The sequence below is a fragment of the Chrysochloris asiatica genome, unplaced genomic scaffold (genome assembly GCF_000296735.1).
Source record: "Chrysochloris asiatica unplaced genomic scaffold, ChrAsi1.0 scaffold00024, whole genome shotgun sequence".
NCBI lineage: Eukaryota > Metazoa > Chordata > Mammalia > Afrosoricida > Chrysochloridae > Chrysochloris > Chrysochloris asiatica.
In genome coordinates, this window is record NW_006408542.1 from 7787576 (window position 1) to 7798390 (window position 10815).

The 10815-nt window shown below is 38.8% G+C and overlaps 1 pseudogene; it reads right to left on the reverse strand.

The window, feature by feature from the left end:
• Positions 1–1080: 1080 nt before the first annotated feature.
• On the reverse strand, positions 1081–1683 carry LOC102815285 (annotated as a pseudogene).
• Between the last annotated feature and the right edge of the window lie 9132 nt (positions 1684–10815).

The window sequence follows — 10815 nt, forward strand, 5'->3', positions numbered from 1 at the left end:
ACTCGACGGCACTTAACAACAACAGGATATATTCTTAAGTAGAAAAAGCAAATTTCAGAATACTATGCCCACAAACAAAATAATGAAGACTTGTGTTTAGTGACAATTTTACTCATGAGCCTCTGGGTAAAATCTGGGTAGAGAAAACTAATGATACAATGGGTATTATTATTTTTTTTATTTGGACTAATATTTATAAATCAGCCAGCCATGCTGGTACTACTATAACCATAATGCAGCAAAATACAAGACAAAACATCTTTCTAGAAATATTCAAATAATGCTACAAATATTTAAATAATGAATAAGTTAGGGTCTACAGTTAAACAGAGCAATTGAATGGAGGAAATCAATGAAGCGCCTTTATAAGCCTCACCCTTCACTCAAAATTGTCTGCTAAGTAGCTTCCCAAATTCTATAGAATACACATAATCTTCATCAGACATCTATGTACTTTTAGTTCCTAGTCTTGAGGATAGAGCCTAAAGTTCCCCCACAGTATCATATTACACATGGTTATCTAGCCAGAAACAGCCTTGATCATGCTGAGCAGAGCAGCCAGTCTCATCTGTCAGGAAGCTATTAAAGAAATCTTTGATTAAACGCCAATCATATTGTCCCCCTCTAAATCTACACAGTGTTGTTGTTGATATTAAGTGCTGTCGAGTTGGTTCTGACTCACATCGACCCAGTATAGGGTTTCTGAGGAGCAGCTGGTAAGATTAAACTGCCAAGTTTGCAGTTCAAACCTACCTTACAGTCCAGCATATTAACCCACAGAGCCACACCAGGACTCCAAATCTACACAACAGACACAATGAAAACCAGGATATCAAGGCAGAGACAATTATCTCTAAAACAAGAAGTCCTACCACAAAGGAAGTAATGCAGCCGCTGCCCAGACTGACATGGAATTATATGCCCTTATAATACCTCTTCAGGTTGTATGTTCCTGGAGTCAATTAGGAATCAATCTACAGTTTGTAAGGCCTCCAGATCACTGACAGAATTTGGCGGGAACTGGGGCAGCAGGAATTCCTCTCCACAGTTCTAAAACTGGTTGTTCCAGGCCTGATTGTTTCAGGATTGGGTGCACCAAATCAGGCTGCTATTCCAGGTCTGGTTGCTCCACATGGCAAGGCTTCCAGAAGGAAGGCATCCCTGGTGATAGGAAGCATAGAGGTTCAGGTATTCTGTAGGTACAGAGACCTGCATCACACCACTGCTACTATTTGGCCATTTGATGTTTTTCTGCCACCTCGTACAGTTCATTCTCTGGTTCTGGAATGAGGTCTTCACTTGTTTGTAGGTAAGGTTCAGGATTTTAGACAGTTAACTTTTTTGCTGGAGGCTGAAGTATTTCTGTTTCTGAAATCTGTCTTTGAGTATGCACAGCTACGTCTGAGAGACTACAGTTCTGACCTTCTGTTTCTTTTCCTGGCTTTTCCCTTCCTTCTTCACTATGCTCTTCTCTATAGAAGTGGGCAGTTTTACTTTGGGACTGGTGGGAGAATCAGGACTTTCCTGAATAAGCAGATTCGTCTCTGAGTAGAGCGCCTCAGAAGATGACATTTGCAAGGATGTACAATTATTTTTAGCTCCCAAAAGCATAGATATTGGTGAAGAGTCCTTAGAATCACAAGCTTCAGGCAGGCTTTGGGGAGAAGATAGATCCACACTCATGTTGTTGAATAGATGGGGAAAAGAAAAATCAAAGGCCTAGACTGAGAAAATCCAAGTCAGATTGAAAGGTATTTTAAGAGGGTATTCTGAAGATCTTCAGATCTAAAAGGATGAAAAGGCTGAGGTGAAGGGAACTGTCTCAACAGCAAGAGGAAACCAGCTGAATCCAGCAAAAAGGAAGAATTTGCATTCTGAATTTATAAATGAAGGCTTAGTATATAGCAAAGGCCTTAGACTGGCCCCTTCTGGCTGTCCCCATTGCTGCTTTTATGTTTTATGAAAAAAAGCATTTGCAGTGACTAAGTAGTTGGTCTTGCAAAATTCTATCATGCGATCTCCAGCATTGTTAATATCACCAAGGACATATTTTCCAACTACTACCCTTTCTCCTTTGTTTCTAACCTTTGCATTCCAATCACCAGTAATTATCAATGCATCTTGATTACATGTTTGATCAAATTCAGACTCAAGAAGTTAGTAGAATTCTTCAGTTTCATCACCATTGGCTTTAGTGGTTGGTGTGTAAATTTGAATAACAGTGGTATTAACTAGTCTTCCTTGTAGGTGTATGGATATAATCCTATCACAGACTACACTGTACTTCAAGATAGATCTTGAAATATCCTTTCTAACAATGAATGTACCTTCATTCTGCTTCAATTTGTTACTCCTGGCATAGTAAACTATATGATTATTAGATTAAAAATGGCCAATACCAGTCCATTTCAGCACACTAATGCCTAGAATATCAATCTTTATGCTTTCCATTTCATTTTTGACAACTTACAGTTTTCCTAGCTTCATACTTTGTACATTCCATTTTCTGATTATTAGTGGATGCTTGCAGCTGTTGTTTCTCATTTTGAATTGTGCCCCATCAGCAAATGAAGGTCCTGAAAAGTTTGCTGCCTTCACGTCATTATGGTCAACTCCTGGTGTGTTGCTGTGGGTTAATGCACTGGACTGCAAAGTCGGTTTGAACCACAAGTTCGGCAGTTCAAATTCACCAGTTCCTCCTAGGAAACCCTAAACAGACTCATTATGAGCTGGAATGGACTTGATGGCACTTAAGGACAACAGCAACAACTTTGAAGAGGCAGCTCTTCCCCAACTGTGTTTTGAATGCCTTCCAATTTAAGGGCCCCATCTCTGGCAACATGTGACGATGCTCTGCTGCTATTCTTCAAAGTTTTCTGTGACTAAACATTCCAAAGTAGTCAGTTTCTCCTTCTTCCTAGTCCGTCTTAGTCTGGAAGCTTAGCTGAACTCTGTCTATCAGGGCTGATTCTGCTCATATTTAAATCATTGGTGGCATAGGTTCCAGCATGACAGAAATATGCAAGCTACCACGGTATAACAAACTGACATGCATGTGCTACAAGACAGAAGTTTATTTGTCTCATATGTAAAAGAAGTATAGAAAATGGACTGTTATTGCTGGCTGAAAGCAAATGGATTCTGGTATTCAGACTTTTTACTGCCATTAGTTGGTGTCAAGCTGATTCTGACTCCTGGAGACTCCATGCATGCCAGAGTAGAACTGTGCTCCCTAATGCTTTCATTCACTGTCTCAACAAGAAATATACTACTAGGCATTTTTCTGATGCAATTTTGTGAACTCAAACCTCCAACCTTTTATTTAGTAGCTGAGTGTGTTAAGCATTTACTCTACCTTAGGCTTATTAGGATATAGAGAAAAAGCATTTATAATGACAAAGGCTGTACACTAGATGCCAGAGATGTGTCTGTTTGTGCTAGTAGAGACAACTTTAAGAGCAGCAACAGCATTTGAAATTATTGATCAATATTTTGATCATCTACCATCATGCTCTAAAATCTGTTCTTGGCACATGTTAAGTAGGTGAGTTAAATGGCGGTACAAAAGAAATCACCACCTGTGCGATTCCCTTTGAGAATAGCCACTGAATTTCTAGAGTTCCCTTTACCAGTGCAGTTTTGCTTTTGGTTTCATACTTTGTTAGGAAAGGGCAGTCCCAATAGTGCTTACTTTGGGTCAAGAAACCAACTTGAGGATTTTGCTTTTTTAAAATTTTTTTATTTTTCCAGATTTATCCATTCCAACTGTCATCCAGGAATTGGGAGCAATAATCATACGTTGGAATCACAGGAACTCTCTGTACACCATGAAACAGGTTTGTACTTAAACTTCATTTATTACTGGAACTCCATACATGCACCCTAAATGGACTGGAAAAACCATGATGTCTGGCTCCCTAAGGACTGGCATAAATTCAAAGTGATGTCTAATAACATGTGAAAGTTATGGCACACAGTTCTCTAGTCTAGTTACCTTGGTTCCTATAGGGAAGGGACAAAGGAAGTTTTTTTTTAAGCTTTTATTGTGAATTGAATGATACTGTACATGGGAGAATGTCAGTTTTGCGCTCAGCCATTCGTGTTTTGTTTCATTGCAATGATTCCCCTCCACGCACCATTGGTTAATAGGTTAACAGTATTTGCCTCTATTCCCTTTTTTTTCTTGTTAATGTACACAAAAACACACACGGATATATAATTGTTTAAACAACCAAAGGGCACATTTGCAAGCCAACCTGCTTCCCACCAGCAGATGCTCTATTTCTCCATGCCATCACCTCTGCCTCCATCTCTGATGTTACTGCCTCTCTGGTTAGGACTCCCCATTTAGCTCATGCTCTTCCTTCTTGATTGTCCTATGACCCTCTGTCCCTGAAAGGTAAGTTTAACTACTCCCCTAAAGGGAAATTTTTATAGGTTCTTGTGATGTTCTTCTTCACAGATACAAGGCTTCCCTTCCATTTAAAGAATTGAGAGTCTGAATATTAGAAGATATGTTATGATTCTCTAGAGGATTATTAAGTCAAGTATGATGACTAAACTTTAAGTTCCCTAACCTAGAACTTTTCAACCATACAGGTCAAATACGTCTTTTTGTAGGCTTCCCATCTAGTTCAGTTTTAGGAACTCCAATATTAACTAGTCACCACCAAAGGTCCCTGAAAGTCAAATCATTCTGCTATACTAACAACCACATCCACTCTGTTTCTGGCAGTTAAATTCTACCCCGGCAACCCACTATCCCCATTGAAATCAAGGAACTAATTTCTTATCTTCATCCCCATGGTATAGATGAAATTTGAAATGCTCCTTGAAAATTCTGGTCCTCTCTTCATTAATGTTTTTCTCAATGTCTTAGAAAGGCAATGTCCTCTAGGCTTAGTTAATGTGTGTGTGACACATTCCAACATTCTCTCATCTCTATAAGTCTCTGAAGTCTTAGCATTTCAGCAGGCATTTCTACTTCCTTCAGCATTAGACCACAGTGGAGTCCAGGGCTTAGCCAATCAACCAACTTAATTAGCTCAAGGTAAGCACATTGAATCTGGAATATCTGGACAATGTATCAATGCAGTAATTTGGTCCATACTATTATATTTCTGATAGAATACCCAGTATATTCTCTAGGGTTTGTCAATATTAATTAGCAATTTTGCTCTGTGTGTATGTCTTTTCTTCTTCTTCTAGTTTTGACTTTTTAACTGGCCTCTTTGAGCATGTTGAAATCTGGAATTAGTTTTAAGTCTGGAGAAAATGAAGAGTCATAAATGTGGGGCATGAGGGGAACTAGAATTCCTGTATGGACTCAAATGTCTCAAGTGACGTCTTTATAAAGCCTTCAAGCAGGGCCAGCTCAGCATCTTCAGGCAAGGAAGGAGAGTTGCTACTTTTGATACAGGATGCAGAATAGTTTTTGAAAGGATTCAAATCAGTCATATTCTTCAGATATGCTCATTTCAATTCTTGTGGTCCACACATTTCCTCCAAAATGCCAGACTTTTGCGTATGAGATCTAGTGAGGACATAAATTCAGCCTATATTGAAATTCAGTAACTGACCAGCTTCAAGTTGAAGCTGACTCTGCATTTCCTTTTTGGCATGCCAGCCTAGTAGATAAAAGATTCAATTAGCACAGCTATAGAAACACCCTGTTTTTTAAACTATCCTCTGATCTGAGACATTAAACTCTTTACCTTGTTATTTTCCTTTCTAATAGTTACTGATGCTAATTGGGGCCGTCATCCCAACCCACACTTCTTGTATTCCTTAGTCCAAGAAATAGTGTATTGCAGCAGTCAAAAGGAAATATAAAACCTTGGTCTCAGTAGACACTTTATTTCAAGTGACCACAGGTGACTATTTAAGTAGTTGTTTTAACACCTAAAATATTATGGAATACCAGTCTTCCATCACTGAATGATATCACACACTCACTCAGTTCAAAACTAACCAAATCAGATAGACAATCGAAGGTTCTGTCTGTTGATTGTGAGCATTGATGATCCAGTTTTTGTATTGGTCAGAGTTCCTTTGTTGCGACCAACAGAATTTACTTTGGTTATTTAAAGGAGGAAGGGCTTTATTAGTGGATGAAGTGCTTAAAGAATCGGTTTTCTCACTGTTGTTAAGTGCTGTCGAGTCAGTTCCGACACATAGCAACCTGTATAGGGTTTCCAGGGCTGTAAATCTCTGCAGGAACAAAAAGCCTCATCTTTCTCCCACCGACCTTGTGGTTCACAGTCCAGTGCCTATCCTACAGACCCACTGTGCTCCCTAAGGAAGCATTGTTGTTAAGTGCCAATGAGTCAGTTCAGACTCACAGTGCCCCTGTATATGGTTTCCAAGGAACAGCTGGTGAGTTTGAAACACTGACCTTGTGGTTCAAATCAATCTTGTGGTCCAGTGCTTACCCTACAGCATCACGCCAGGACTCCTTTGTCATGATTAGCTGGCTGCAATCTATGTTAGAAATATGGTATCTCATATGCTACCTTTTCTTGATAAAATTTAGTTCTCAATAAGTCTTGCCAAGATGAATTTGACTGTTGTTGTTAAGTGCTGTCGAGTTGGAGCCAACTCATAGCTGTTGACCTTGTGGTTCAAAAGACCTTGTGGTGCAGTGCTTATCCTATAGTGCTACACCAGGACTCCATTTGATTGGTGGACTCTATATCATGTGTTACAAGCACAAGAGGGACCAGGAAATACAGATTTAATATTTTTTTGTTGTTGTTGAGAAGGCAGATCAAAATGTTAAGAAGGTGTTCAAAATATTTTTTGGCATGTGATAATTAGGTTGGAGAACAGACAAGAAAGGAGCGATAATAAGCTCTTTCTTGGGTTGGATGGTAGGTCCGTGAGTATTATTTTATTAAGCATGAAAACAGATACATATGTTACCTACTTCTTTATGTTGGTCAAATAAGATTTTTCTAAAAAAATTGCATTATGTACAAACAAGTTTTAAGGCAATCACAAATGACTTTCTTCTAATTTTTGTAATGTCATATATGAGCAAATGACGGTGTGGAAAACTTGACTCCATCCACACTATTAAGGCTGACTCTACCTTGAGGACACATCTCTCCTCTAGTTGTATTCTGAGTGCATGCCAACCTTAGGGTTCATCTTCTGGCCTTACATCAGACACTGTTTCAGACTGCCAGATCCTTCTTCCAAGTTTGTCTTAGTCTGGAAACTGGGCTAAGACCTGATCACTGTGGGTGACCCTGCTGGCATTTGAAATACTAGTGACATAGCTCCTAGCATCATAGCAACAAGCCTTAAGCCACCATAGTACAATAAACTGACAGATGAGTGGTGACATGACTCAAATTTAGAGGAAACAGTTGAAAACATCCATTAGTAATAGAAATGTGAATGTGCAAAGTATGAATGTAGGCAAATTGGAAGTTGTCAAAAATGAAATGGAACACTTCAAGATCAACATCCTAGGCATTAGTGAGCTGAAATGGGCTGGTGTTGGTCATTTTGAATCTGACAATCTTATGGTTTACTATGCTGGGAGTGAGAAATTGAAGAGGAATGGTATTACAGTCATTGTCAAAACAAAACAAAGAACACACACAACAAAAATCTATCCTGAAGTGCAACACTGTCTGTGATAGGATAATATCGATATGCCAACAAGGAAGATCAGTTAATGTGACTATTATTCAGATTTACGCATCAACTACTAATGCCAAAGATGAAGAAATTCAAGATGTCTGCAGTCTAAAATTGATCAAACATGCAATTACGGTGCAGTGATAGTGATTGGAATTAAAGAAGAAGGATCAGTAATTAGAAAATATGACCTTGATGATAGAAATGACACTAGAGACCATATGTCAGGATTTTTCAAGACTGATGATTTATTCATTGCACGTATCTTTTTTCAACAACATAAATGGTGATTACATATATGGACTTCACCAGATGAAATATACAGGAGTCAAATCAACTATATCTGTGGAAAGGGAGGGTGCAGAAACGACATTATCAGTCAGAACAAGGTAAGGGCCTGCTGCAGAACTTACCATCAACTGCTCATATGCAATTTCAAGTTGACACTGAAGAAAATGAAATCAACTCCATGAGAGACAAAATTGACCTTGAGTATATCCCACCTGAACTTAGAGACCATCTCAAGAATAGGTCTGATGCATTGAATACTACTGAACACTACTCATATCAGACAAGTTGAGATGACATCAAGGACATCATACAAGAAGAAAGCAAAAGGTCATTAACTAAATGTAAAACCTAGAACTGTAAAGATCATCAATGAATAAACAGCAAGAAACTTTGTTGTTGTTGTTAAGTGCTGTCAAGTCGGTTCCGACCCATAGCAACCCTGAAAAGGGTTTCCAAGGCTATAAATCTTTATGGGAGCAGAAAGCCTCATCTTTCTTCTGAGGAGTAGCTGGTAGTTTCGAACTGCTGACCTTATGGTTCATAGACCAATTCGTAACCACTACGCTACCAGAGCTCCTTAGGAAGAAACTTAGGGGCCCTGATACGTAGCATAAATATATAGTTGACTATAACAGAAAACACAAAATTGTCAAAAGCAAACACGATGACTTGGACCTTCTACACATCAGACACTTACATGCATCAAAAGATTTCAGTGAAAGAGTAAAAAGAGAACCTACAAACTGGGAATAATTTTTTTTGGCAATGATATATCAAACAAAGGATTAATCTCTAAAATTTAAAGAAAATGTTGGTATGTCAACAAGAACAAAACAAATATTCAAATTAAAAATGGGCAGAGGATATGAACAGACACTTCACCAAAGAAGACACTCAGGTGGCCAACAAACATATGAAGAAATACTTGAGATCATTAGCTACTGTTGTTATTGTCGTTAAGTACTGTCAAATCAGTTCTACCTCATAGCAAACTTGCATAGGGTTTCCAAGGAGCAATTGGTGAGTTTGAACTGCCGACCTTGTGGTTCCCAGTCCAGTGCTGATCCTAAAGCACCACACCAGGAGTTTTCATTAGCCACTTTTTGTTGTCGTTAAGTGCCGGCGAGAAAGAGATATCATCTTATCCCAGCATTAATTGTAAAGTTGAACAAAACCAAACCAAACCAGAAATCATCAAATGCTGATGAGGGTGTGGAGAGACTAGAACCCTTATACACAGCTGGTATGAATCAATATGGAAAATGGTATTGTGTTTCCTTAAAAAGTTGGAAATAGAAATACCACACAACCCAGCAATCTCTCTAGTTGGTACCTATCCTAGAGAAATAGGAGCGGTGACATGAATAGATAGATATATGCACACCCATGTTCATCACAGGATTATTAACAATAACAAAAAGATGGAAACAACCTAGAGGCCCATCAGTGTAAGAATGAAGAAACAAATGTTGGTATATACAGACAATAGAATACTATGCAATATTAAAGAATAATGATGAATCTACAAAACACCTCAAAATGTGATTAACCTGGAGGACATTATGTTGAGTGAAATTAATCAATCACAAAAGGACAAATATTGTATGAGAACACTAATGTAAAAAAATCAAGAAAAAGTTTTCATGCTAATAGAAATATTCTTTGATAGTTACCAAGAGTGGGTAGAAAAGGGGAGTAATTCACTGGCTAGAGGGTAGACACATGCTAACTTAAGTGAAGGAGACAGCAATATACAATGGGAGGGAGGTCAGTCAAAATATGATGAAAGCAATAATAATGATGTATAGGTAGATGCCGTGGTATTTTCAATAGCTTCACATGCATGTGAAAGTTGGACAGCGAATAAAGATGAACATAAGAGAACCAGTGCATTTGAATTATTGTGTTAGAGAAGAATATTGAAAGTACCATGGACTGCCAGAAGAAGAGCAACAACAAAACGTCTTGGAAGAAGTACAGTCACAATGCTCTGTAGAAGCAAAGATGGTGAGACTTCACCTCTTATTTTTTGGATATTTAGTCAGAAGGCAACAGTTCCTGGAGAAGGACATGATGCTTGGTGAAGTCGAGGGTCAATGATTAAAAGGAATACCCCCTAACAAGATGGATTGACATAGTAGCAGCAACAATGGGTTAAAACATAACAATTGTGAGGTTGGCACAGGACCGGGCATTGCTTCATTTTGTTGTGCATAGGGTTGCTTTGAGTTAGCATGGACTCAATGGCACCTAACAACAACAACAACAGATACATGCAGGGAAAGACACAGGCTGAATGAGTGTCAGAAGGAGAGTGGGAGTATATCCACAAATATATATAGGTTTGACAGAGCGTAATTATACATGGATATCTACCTTTGCTGCAAATATATTCATGAATGTGGTGGAGCATACAGGGGACAAAGTTATTAAAATTTCTTACACATAACCAAACACCTTGAGGGAACAAGTTCAGGACCTTGTTCCTGAACTTCCTAGAGGTTCAGGACCATAGTCTTGGAGGGTACCATGGTCAATTACAATAACATAATCTACAAGGACAATGTTGTACATCCTACTTTGGTTTGGCTGTGTACTGTGGAGTCGGTCCCGACTCATAGTGACCCTGTACAGGGTTTCTGAGGCTGTAAATCTTTACAGGAGCACATCCTACTTTGGTGAATAGCAACTGGGGTCTTAAAAGCTTCTGAGCAGTCATCTAAGGTACAACTATTGGTATCTCTCTGTCAGAAAAAAAGAAGAGTGGTGGAAATCAAAGATACATAGAAACAATTAGTTTCTTAGGCCCTGCGATCAGAAAATCTAGATGGTGCCTGGCTACCACTGCCAACTGCTCTGGAAAGGGGTCACATTAGA